The sequence below is a fragment of the Solea solea genome, chromosome 6, assembly GCF_958295425.1.
Source record: "Solea solea chromosome 6, fSolSol10.1, whole genome shotgun sequence".
Classification (NCBI taxonomy): Eukaryota; Metazoa; Chordata; class Actinopteri; order Pleuronectiformes; family Soleidae; genus Solea; species Solea solea.
The window spans coordinates 19,941,786-19,953,488 of NC_081139.1; positions in this window are offsets into that span (position 1 = coordinate 19,941,786).

Genomic DNA, 11,703 nt, shown 5'->3' on the forward strand with positions numbered 1-11,703 from the left:
CATCATCTTGGGAAAAAAATAGTTCATAAAATCACATAGATAATGTGCATGTGTAATTACACACATATGCACATACACCAACAACAATTTCATTTAAATATTGTCATTTTAGATGATTGTTATACTTTAGAGAATCGCCCCTTTTCTCATTTACCCAGGATTTTGAAAAACCTTGGCACATTTCCACCTATACTACAATACTTGTTTGCATTGTGCCTGCCAAATACATTAATGAATTAGTATAATGTCACATTAATTGAAACAGAATATTTTAAGAAATGGAATAAAGATTTCTTTCAAAAGGGTTTTTGCCGGGTCAGAGGGTAGAGGGGCAGGAGCTTCAGCGCCACCTGGGGTCAGGTGGGAATCACCTGAGACACCACAATATGATATTATCATGATATTTAGGCCACATTATGACATTATCATGATATTTAGGTCATGGTACATTATTATCACAATATTTAGGTCACAATACGATATTATCACTTTATTGTAATATGCTTGGAATTGCGATATATAGTGCGATATATTGGGATTTTTTTCAATCTTTTTTCAACTGCAAATCATGGCCGCAAAACTTTTTTAACATCTGTTTCATTCCGTTCTAGAGGTTGGATTTAAAGGTTGGCACACGTCTCCATCATTTGTGTTGATTTCAGCCGTCTTCCCTTCGCAGCCATAATCGAGAGAGTCACACAACAGCTCTTTGTGTGAGCACTTAGCACCATCTAGTGGACTAAAACGTCAACGTTGTAACACAAGAAAGTTCATGTTTATTTGTAAGTAATTAGTTAAATATGTAAAGGTTAATAATCGATACTGTGTTTCTCAATAGTCATGTAAAAACACCACGCAAAATATTGTGATATTTCACTGTATAGATTTTCTTCCCCAACATCCATGATGATGCCCACACGGGGAAATGTCATTATTCTCAAAACATCCTTGTTTTCTTCCTGCAAAGTCAAGCGCGCCCGAATGCATCATTTAACATAGTAATGAAAAAAAACAGCCTAAATGCTCTGTGTTCTAAGGGTTAAGGGCAAACTATCGTTATTTGGGTAACAATTGTTTCCCATCTTTAAAAAGTACACACATATACAGAATATATATATAAAGTAGAGGGCAAAGTAAAGAACAAATGTTCAGACTCACCTGTTAGATCAGCTGGCAGCTCCACCAGTGAGGCAGCACAGACAAGCAGCATAACGAGTGATGAATTAGGGGATTATCCCAATATTTTAGTGGGAATTGAGTGTCACGTAACATTTGTTCAAACTCAATTTTTGGAAAAAGTGACAGCCCTAATATGAGTGTGGCTCTAGGCTAAGTCTTAAGTGAGACTCTTGAGAGGATTCATGGGGAAGCTGCTGAAGATTAATGATCACATGCTTTGTGTTGGAGAGAGACAATAAAACATCAGTGGACTCCCGTTTGGTATCGGAGTAAAACAGCTGGGACAAGACAGATGCACGCACACAGCGGCAAAGGACAAACTGTAGCATGTGTTTGACAGAACATGAGGAGCATGTACACCTGTCATAAACCATAAAACATAGATATTTTACAAATCTTTCAAAAACATTTAAAACTAAACAATGTTATTGTTATTTATTCAGCAAATGAGAAACTTAACTCACCTTTTAGGACCTAAATTTGAGCCAAAAGTCAGAAACAAATTTTTCTGTTCAGGAATGCAAGTTAATCAGTATACTTTGACATTTAATCAAGAAATAATAATGTGCTTTACTATTTTGTCTGGGTTTTGAGTACATTTGAAAATTAATTATCGCATTAAAAATATAATTTCAGTGAAAGAGCTTCTACATAACCATTACAGAAACATAAAAAAAATGATTTGATAACTATCAGTGCTGTTGATTTAGGACAGCTGTGTCTTTGGGTGGCGGTCTAATAAACTTGTTAAGCTCTGTTTTGCTGATCGGTGAAAAGACATAAAGTGTTTTTAATTAAATCAGCATTTCCCTCAATTTAAAAAGGATCCCCCTTAATTCCCTGACAGCCTGTTTAATAAAAAGTAATTCATGTGGAGGTGATGATTTGCATCTGTCCACGCCCTCAATCATTTCCCTGCAACACCTCTATAGACTTTAATTAATCGAATTCCCTCCACTAAGATACAGACATTATAGCCACTGTGAACCTCATTTACTTTGATTAATGTGTCCTGATTTATTTATTATTTTGCATTCTAATTGTAAACTCATTTCAGCGAACAACATTGAGCAGCGTTGCATTCTCACCCGCTTAACACTGCTATAATTGCTCTACTTGGTATTTATGATCTTATTCATCCCATATGATGTCTGGTCCATGATTGACATGACATCATTTAGTTTAGATAAGTTTTATTGGACTGAAAGCCAATAATATTTAAATGTGACATGCTCTGAAGGCCCAGTAGGTGCATTAGTATTCAAAAAATGCAGAAGCAAGGTCATTATTTCAGTATTACAGCCTTTACAAGATGCATTTCTATCAGGAAAACAGTGTTGTTTATCATCGACAGCCACCACAACACGGCTGTGCTCGTCCATAAACACAGCTGCAATCAGAATTATTAAATCCTCACTGCAAATTAGGTTTAGTGGCAAAATGCCCAAACTAGCAGCTGTTTGCACTACACAAATCAAACAAGGACCATTTTAGTAGCTCAGTGGTTTCTCCAAATTCAACAAAAAATGTCACTTTTAATGACCACTGCATTCTAAAAATCATTCAACTCCTCCATGACAAGCATCTTTAGCACTTTATGGCACTTTTCCACTGTACACTCCCAGGACGACACGGCTTGAAACTGCCATGGCATCGTTTTATACGCTCCACAAACACACAAAGTGACTTGTAAAGCAGTTGTTTTCAGAATCATTAGTCTCTGTTTATTGATTCTGTGAACAAGATTTGTTCTTGTAAAGAACGGTCTTGCGGATTCGAGGTGCAGCAGATCGGCAGCATGTAGTAACAAGGACTTTAAAATGTATTCTAAAATGAAAACGCCACAATGAGGCTGAGTTGGCCCTGAAGTGTGACACCTGCGTAAAACCAAAAGAATCATCTTGAACTCCATTTAAGTTTTTGCAATTTATTAAAGAAAAGGATCACTGACAAACTCTAGCAGATGAAAATGAACATTATGATACACAAAAACTAAGATAACGGATGATAGTGCCAGTCAACAGAAAATCCAGAGCCAAACCTCAAAAAACTACTTGGTGCATGTGAACAGGTGAATTCATCAATGAAACTATACCCCTGTGTCCAACGCCAGAAGTGACATCTTCAAAAATTCAGAAATATAAATTAAACTAAGGTTTTAGCTACAGAAGTGGTAACCAGTGAAGAGACGCTGAAATAGGAGAGAAGTGTGCTCTTCTGCTCGTGTGAGTTAAAAGTCTACAGAAGCTGCAGAGTTCTGCACAGTCTGCAGACGGTCAATTAGCCCCTTAAAGCCCACATAGACCGGAAGCTCCAATTAACGCTGCGTTTGTGTGTGTATCTGCGTCATTACCTCGTTTATGAAACCCTAAAGCTTCAGAACAAACAGTTCAGCCACTGCTGAGAAAATAGTGTTGTATTGTTTTCCTGGGCTCTGCGAAGCGGATCGGCACTTCCGTAGTTTGATGTCGTCATCAGAAATCCTCACCACTCCTCTCACCACCGTAGTGCCTCCTGGTGCGGGCACTAGTCCGGGCACATCCGGTTGCGTACATTCAACCGCAGAAGAAGAAGAACTACTCTCGTTGTAGCTGCTGAGATGCAGAGCATCCACCGTGCCAGAGGGGGAGCTGTGTATCTGAGAGCTGGCCTATCTATTACGTCACTTCCAGGTACCTGGCCAATCACAGTACAGTAGGAAAGCTCTCGTTGGCTGGCCAATCACAACACAGTCCTGGTTCTGGGGGTGTGGTTTTGGTCTGGTTTTTGTCAGTGAGGAGATATTTTGATCGGCTCGTTTGCAGCGATTAGGAGGATTTTAACCATGAAAACAAGTTAATATATGTAAGTAGACCTCCATAACTAACATATATGTGTGATACAAGCATTCTATGTCACCTTTAATTAAAACAAGTAAAAAGACAATAGTCGAGGCCAGAGGAGGCACGTAAAAATACGTAAAATAATTTCTAATTCAGCCTTTGACACAAGAGTTTGGACACGTTACATAGGTGGAAATAACAGCTTCTGATTTACTGTTTAGAATGTTTCACTCAGGAGATTTCAACACCAGTATTTCTGAGGCTCAGCTAGAGAGACGAGGCTAAGGAACCGATTTGCTGCTTGTTCAGCGGGATTTTACCATCAGGGACAATGACCAGGGTTTCTGGCTTGGCAGAGTTTAGTTTTTTTCGTCTTCTTATCTGTTGTTGAGTCAAAGTTATGATTAATATTATATCCATCCATCCATTTTCTACCGCTTTCTTCTCCACATGAGGGTCACAGAGGGTGCTGCGCCAATCCCAGCTGACATAGGGCAATTGGCAGGGTAACACCCTGGACAGTTCAATCACAATAAAAAACACCCTATATTGCACATTCTTATAGCTTCGGTATATACGTTTTAACACAGTAATGGAAAAAAGCAGCCTAAATGTTCTGTGTTCCAAGGGTAAAGGAGGAAAATGTATGGATTTAGTGTTGAATTTGTATAAAATCCTTGTAATGTTAGTTTTAGTTATCTATTTAAACAGTTCTGGTGTCATTTGTTTATTGGAAACACCTTAAAAAATGTAAATTTTGCCAATAAAGCTAAAATGCAAAGGGGTATACAGTATATACTTATACTTATGTATATATACATCTTACATTCACATCGAGTTTCCCCTCGATGACTCAGAAAAAGCAGGAGGTGATCCGGGCACCTTCTTTATTTGCCAGTGACCTTTTCAGTGCTTGAAACATCCCCAGTAAATAAAGCGCGGACGTCACGGGCAAATAAAATTTAAATGTGAGCTTTGACAAGCACAAATCTTCCCCTGCTTCCCTCAGCTGTCATGAAGATTCTGTTTCCATTTTTTCCCCCTATTTTGAGTTAATGTATACGACACAGGAAAACAACATGTTTGTTCCTGAGCGCAAACATGTCTCTGTCTTTCCAGGAACTGGAACCCTCCGTAGGCTGTGCGAGTGCTCCTCTGCTCGCGGTGGCGTTCATTGTGTTGAATTTGTGTGGTTGCTGTTGGAGCGTGATAATTTAAGGAGAGAACGTGCAGCTGCTCATCAGCCCTCTCTTGCACTGAACTGAGGGAATTATTCATGCTCTTTAATGCCAGGGTGAGCCTCCTATCACAAGCCCTTTGTTCGCTGACCTACTCAATGCCACACAACATGAAAATGAGACACACGCAATTTGTGCAAAAGTCAGGCAAGCAGTTCGTGATGATTCATCACCGTGGTGAATTATTAGTTTAGCTTAAATCAGTCCATGCAGATATACGACCAAACACGGATATGCAATAAAAGAGAAAGAATCAATGAATGCCCAGAAGCCTAATTTTCACAAATACTGAAGATTTGTGATCATTCTTGACTTGTTTTCTCCTTGAGGCTTAACAGAGTCAACGTACGATCCAGCTGCTGCTGCTGAAAGCAGCTTTTAATGTGCACACTCACTGCCCTCTGCACCTCCTGTATGTTCTCATCTGCTTCAATATCTTTCATTCTCGATTCTGCTCATGTTTCATGTAGAATAGCTCTCTATTGTCACTCTCAGTGTGCATTGACTCATGCACATCAGGAAGAAATAATAAAATATAAACATAAAAACAAAGAATAGTACAGAATAAATAAATATTTAGATAAATAAAGCAGCAAAAAATAGTAAAAACCAGTGTCGACCACATACAGGACAATTTCATGTGGGCTGGACCTATTAACAACAAGCACTCAAAATGTTTCCCTTTATTTTACATCAAATTAAGTATCTTTTTACAAAACATTTCTTGAGAAAAATAAGTGCAATTAGATTTCAACAATCATGCCTAAGTTTACCATTTACGGGTATCTGGATCTGTACAATATAATATTTCACAAATCCATCCCGGGGCCTAGATTGGACCCACTGGTGGACCGGTTCTAGCCTGTGGGCCGTACATTTGACACCCCTTCACTGGAGTCATTTAGAAAGAGTCTAGCTGATACATGTTGTTTTTTGTTTCTTTTTTTCATCTTTTCATGTTTCCTGTTTTTATTTTGAAACTCACCTCTCCTCTCGTTTCAGATGGCTTCACTTCCTGCTCCTGTGTGTTTTCCCTCCAGTCTTGATTGCCTGCCCCGCCCTCATTAGATTCACCTGTGTCTCGTTGTCTCCTTCCACCTCAGCTGTGTTCCCTTTCCCCTCTGTGCCAGTTCGTCTGTGTAGCTGTGTAGTGTCAAACGTTGCAGCTTTCTTGCTGTTTCATCGTGATCTGTTTTCCTGGTTTTTAGGACTATCGCCTCTTTACTGACTTCCACCTTTGCTTTGCCTTATTTGGATTTGTTTGCCTGAACTGATTGATCTTTGTATACCGACCCAGCCCAACACAGAGGTAAGTAAATGGTATGTGATTTTGTTTGTGCTTTGGAGTCTTAACATTAGCAGCAGATTTTAAGTGTAATTATAATTTACAGCTAATATCATATTAGTGATCTGTATCAACAATCAGTATTGGATTTAATCTGTCACTATGATCAATACGATTACATCATGAGCCTGCAGCTTCTTCAGCTTCAGTGCTTTACATTTTATTACAAATTCTGCGTTCAGAACCCACCTCTGTGAACTTTATGTTCTGCCCTCAGCACTGAGGCAACAGCACTGGCTTACATTTATTTATTTACGTGGCCATTATTGGGCAAATTACCTCCATATCTGTGTTGTCCTTGGCCAGGAGTGGGTTCAACTCCCACTTATCTAGTTGCCAAAATCCACTCAGAACATGGTGAAATGGCTTTTTTCCACGCTGCACTTCACTACAGCTCAGCATTTTAATTTCCCTGTGCAAATTCAAAACTCTGCTGACAAACTGTTTTAGCAGAAGAGCATAATTGCTATTCTTGAACTGGACTTAAATTATTTTATGATGTCCTAAGTGTATGTAGGTTTTTTTTTTTTTTTTTTATTCTGGTTCCTGTTTATTTGTACTGGTGTGACTTTTGGTCAGGTCACAGATTTAATCTCAAGGGACTTCCTGGTAAAGGTTGTCTCAAACGGTTGAGAATCAGAAAACTGCAGCATGACATTGCATTTTCTACCTTCCAGCCATCCCATAATGATTAAGAAGCTGTGGACACCATGGTGATTTATTGTGACATACTTTGTTGTTTACTCCAGTCAAAGTTTGGCCTCACTTTGGCAAATTTAGTGAAAATAAAACAACTTGTATCATGACTGACGAAAAGAAAAAAAAAACAGTGACACTGACCACCCAACATAACACTCATACGTCACTCTACTAGAGTGGACATTTCCATAGCAACAATAAGGCGGACACACAACAATACACTACAATATCGATGGCATGATGATACAGTGATTATGAGATAATCTATTCATTATAAGACTATTTACTTCATGACACACCATGTAAGCATTACCAGAACAGAAAAAAAAAAAAAGATTTCTTCACAGTATTTGTTTTAATTCACAACAAAACATCTGTTTCAAAAGCTGAGATCCAGGAACAACAGTTTGCAAAGTGCACATTCTTAACTTAATGAGTTCATTATGCTCAGTTTTAGTCGTCTTACTTGATTTATATCATTAGTAAACATTTTCCTGGGAAGTTTATGGTGTCAATCTCTCGTCTCAAGTCTTCTTCAATCAAACATGATGTCAAATGTTGTAAATCATGTTCCCATTTACAGGATAAACAAACGGTGTAGGGGACATTCCAAAAACAAACTTAACCCTTTAACACCGAGCGTATTGTTGATGACATTTGCACAAGTGGACCTCTCATTATCATAATTACGCAATGGTTTGTGCTCTCGGAAAATTGCCCACGATTTCTGAAAGCTGAGAAGTTGCACGTCAAAGCCAACATGTGGTTATTACAGTCATTTCACTCGCGCTGTTGCAGGAAGCTGGCAAATCAGCATCTTAGTCACCAGTGAGGAGAGAATGGGAAGAACATGTACTGTACATAGTTTCTGTTTTTTTGGCTTGTTTTTGCACATTGAGAAACAAAGACTCAAAAAATGTAATTGTAAATACATTTTATACTTTTTAAATTTAACATGAAAAACCTGTTGTTCATGTACAACTGCAACTTTCTTTATTTTAAGTTGTTAATACACTATTTAAACATGCAGTAAACTGTAAATAACTGCCAGATATTGAAAGTTATATTGGAAAAATTAGCAAAAGCATTTGCTGACGGGACATTTTCTGGCCCTTTTTATGGTTAAATTAAGCAAAAAGAAGTCCAAACAGACATTTTGATGGTTAGGTGTTAAAGGGTTAATGAATCACCACTCTAAGTGCTGTACTGTATTGTGTAGTTTTAATTGCTGATAAAAAGAAAGTACACAGTGATGTATAAGAGCTCAGCAAAAAAGTAGGACCTCCTCGTTCACCCTCTCTCCTTTCAGTCATAAAAATCCCGCCAAGTCAACTGTTGACTTTACTTCTACTCGTGCTGACGTACTATATCCTTGTATGTGACCATTGATAAGTTCAGTGACATAGTGATAATTAAAAAAAAATAACAAAAAGCTGGCATCTGCACATGGCAACATACGAGTGGACAGCAGTGTGGTGGATAGCTGCTAGTGTCCAGGTGACTTCTCCTCCAGTTGTAAAAACTCAAACTTAAATCACAAATCTTGTCCCCCACACACATGGATAAATGTCATGTCTTGTTGTCACTTGGTTTAAACTGGTGCATTCTTCACCACACGTCTGCTTTCAGGCGTCCATGTGTGTCAAATTTTAGAAAAGCATCAACAGCATTGTTGATGCAGTATCATTATTGGTACCATGACATTTTACCTCACTGTGAATGAAGACGATGAACATTTTCAGAAGCCAGTTTGGACAAAAGACAAAAGTGTCTCAAACGTTAATATGTACAGAGGATGAAGACTGAAGGGCTCTGGGGTCCAGTGCCAATGTACTCTGTCTTAAACTGCCTCTAAGATGTCCTTGATCTATATAGAAATCGTTCCTATCAGCTCTCTGAGACATTTTAATCCTCATATCTTCCCTCGAGCAGCCCGATGCACCTGCTGGGCTCAACAGCTTTATCGGCTTCACTCGTCCACCCCTAAGATAATTATACTACAGCATTACCCTGATTTACTCATCAACAGATCACCATCTCCTCACTACGACCAGACATTTAAAGTCAGACTAAATGCATTGGAAACGATCTGGTCCTTATTTTACATCTAAATCCAGAGCAGTGATGTCAATATGTCAATAAAATAAACACAACATGACAGTTTCCATCAAGTTACTCTATTATTACACATGTTCCTGATTTGTAGGTCATGAGTAACTTTCTGTGTGACGCAGAAATAGTTGGAAAAATATCGTTTCTGAAATATCACATGAGGGAATTTCTGACTAAAAAGAAACTTGTTTTTATATTTTAGTGAGGACACATCATAGACGCAATGCATTCCCTAGCCCCTTACCTTAAATTTAACCATCACAACTAAGTGCCTTAATCTAATTCTCACCCTAGTCTTAACCCTGAAAAAGCCCTTAACAATGTCCTCACAAAAAGTATAAATCCATGTACAGCATCTCCCAGCACGGGTCATAGTGAGAACATAGTTTTTATATTCATCAGTGTCTCTGGAGAGTCTTCATATCTGTTTCTCTTAGAATTGTCATGTTCTTATCGATGCGCTGTGTGTGTGTGTGTGTGTGTGTGTGTTTACAAACAAGCTGTGGGAATTCTGTGGAAGTGCTGTTGCATTTGTTATGCTACAAACATCCATAGACAAAATGGGTTTTATGACATTTTCTGTTGAGGCTGGTGCCTTTTTTTTTTTTTCCCAGGACCCAAACCACAGAGGAGAACACAGGGAGCTGAATATGTTAAAAAAAAATGTTCTTGATGCGAACAATGCAGGTGTAATGACGGCAGGTGAATAATGGGTGTTTACACGACAGCAGCGAGGGAAGGGCAGTTGCTCTGGGCAGGTTTTCGCTGGAGTCCTGAGACACAGGACACACAAGTAGGAGGAAACTGCTCAAAAATACCCACTTACTGGCAGGACAGTTAAGCCTCTTTGATACTAAAATGAAGACCAGGGTATACCAGGGATTTCTTCCATGTGAAAATGCTGAAAAAGTGGAAATGCTAACAACATATCTTTTTTTGCCTTTTAATTGCAAATTAAAAGTGACTGAGTTAGAGGAATCTTCAGTAGTTCGCTCTAACTGGACTTGTGTTACTTTTGAAGACTTTTCACTTCTCCAGTTCTGGAAAAGCAGTTATTTAGCCTGTGTAGGCTGGAAACTTAACTAGATTAGATATCTGTTCCAACACTAAAGCCTGCCACACACTCAAGGATAATTGGCCAGATTTTAGTCCAGATTTGGCACTTTTCAAAATCGTGGCTGTCTTCCAGTTTGAGGCTGATTTGGCCAAATTATCCTGTGGAGTGCATAGGTTTTAAACTCACTTAATATAAAATTATGAGGTTTTTTTTAATTAATTGATTAATTTTGCATTAATTTTGCAATTTTGTTTATTTACCACTGAATAAAAACCAATAAGAGCGAGTTGACCAGGAAACGGATGTTGCATACTTAATTAGAATCGTAACTTGTGCAAGCCAAGTTGATTCCATCTTTTCAGCCATGATCCACAGTTTTTTTTTGCGTTTCTCAGTACAAATCATCGCACACAAAACGGCTACTAACCGACGACGCAGACAGTCCGCCTCCCTGTCTGTTTATATTCTGAAGTCACGTTAAATCCCTGGAATCTTCTCCCTGAAATTGTTTTATTAAACGCCATGTGTGCGGTCATGTCTAGTCTGTGCTTTCTCACGACTAAATCATTTAAAATCAGTTAAAGTTTGTTGGGGCAGACTTCACATAACAGCAGGCTCTTTAACGTCTTGGCTCAGGTGAATCAACAACCTGAAACTGGGTCAGTTTAACGTTACAACTCTCTGCATGAATGAGAACGTTCACAAACGAGTTGGAGGAAGAAGAAAACACTGGAGCTCAGTGTCAATTTCACAGTCATTACTATGTTGTGTGTCTTTTTCTTTGGTTCCTCATCAAAATTTCACAGCGAAATTACAATTTCATGTCACTGATAAAATGAAATTTAACAGTATCGAGCGCTTTCCCAAGATGTAAAAAGGTTTGCTGAATACATTTAGCACTAATGGATAGAAAATAAATGTGTGTCACAGGAAATGAGTGTGTTCACTCATGAGCCGCTGCAGAGTCATTGACTTGGGAGAAGAGTTTGGGATACGTGCCAGTTCACCCCTTCATCCACATGAAAATATTCAGTAAATAAAAGCTATCACAACATCTATTTATTTAACTATAGTCCCTGCACACATTCCATTTTATTTAGTGTCCTGTTTTTAGGCTTTTCCTCCAGGACACAAATGTGGCAAAAGGTCAGTGAATATAACTAAACATGAAGGAAAAACACATCTTATAGATTCTTCTTCTCTTTCAGCTTCTCTCAGCTTCTCCCTTCGGGGACGCCACAGTGGTTCCAT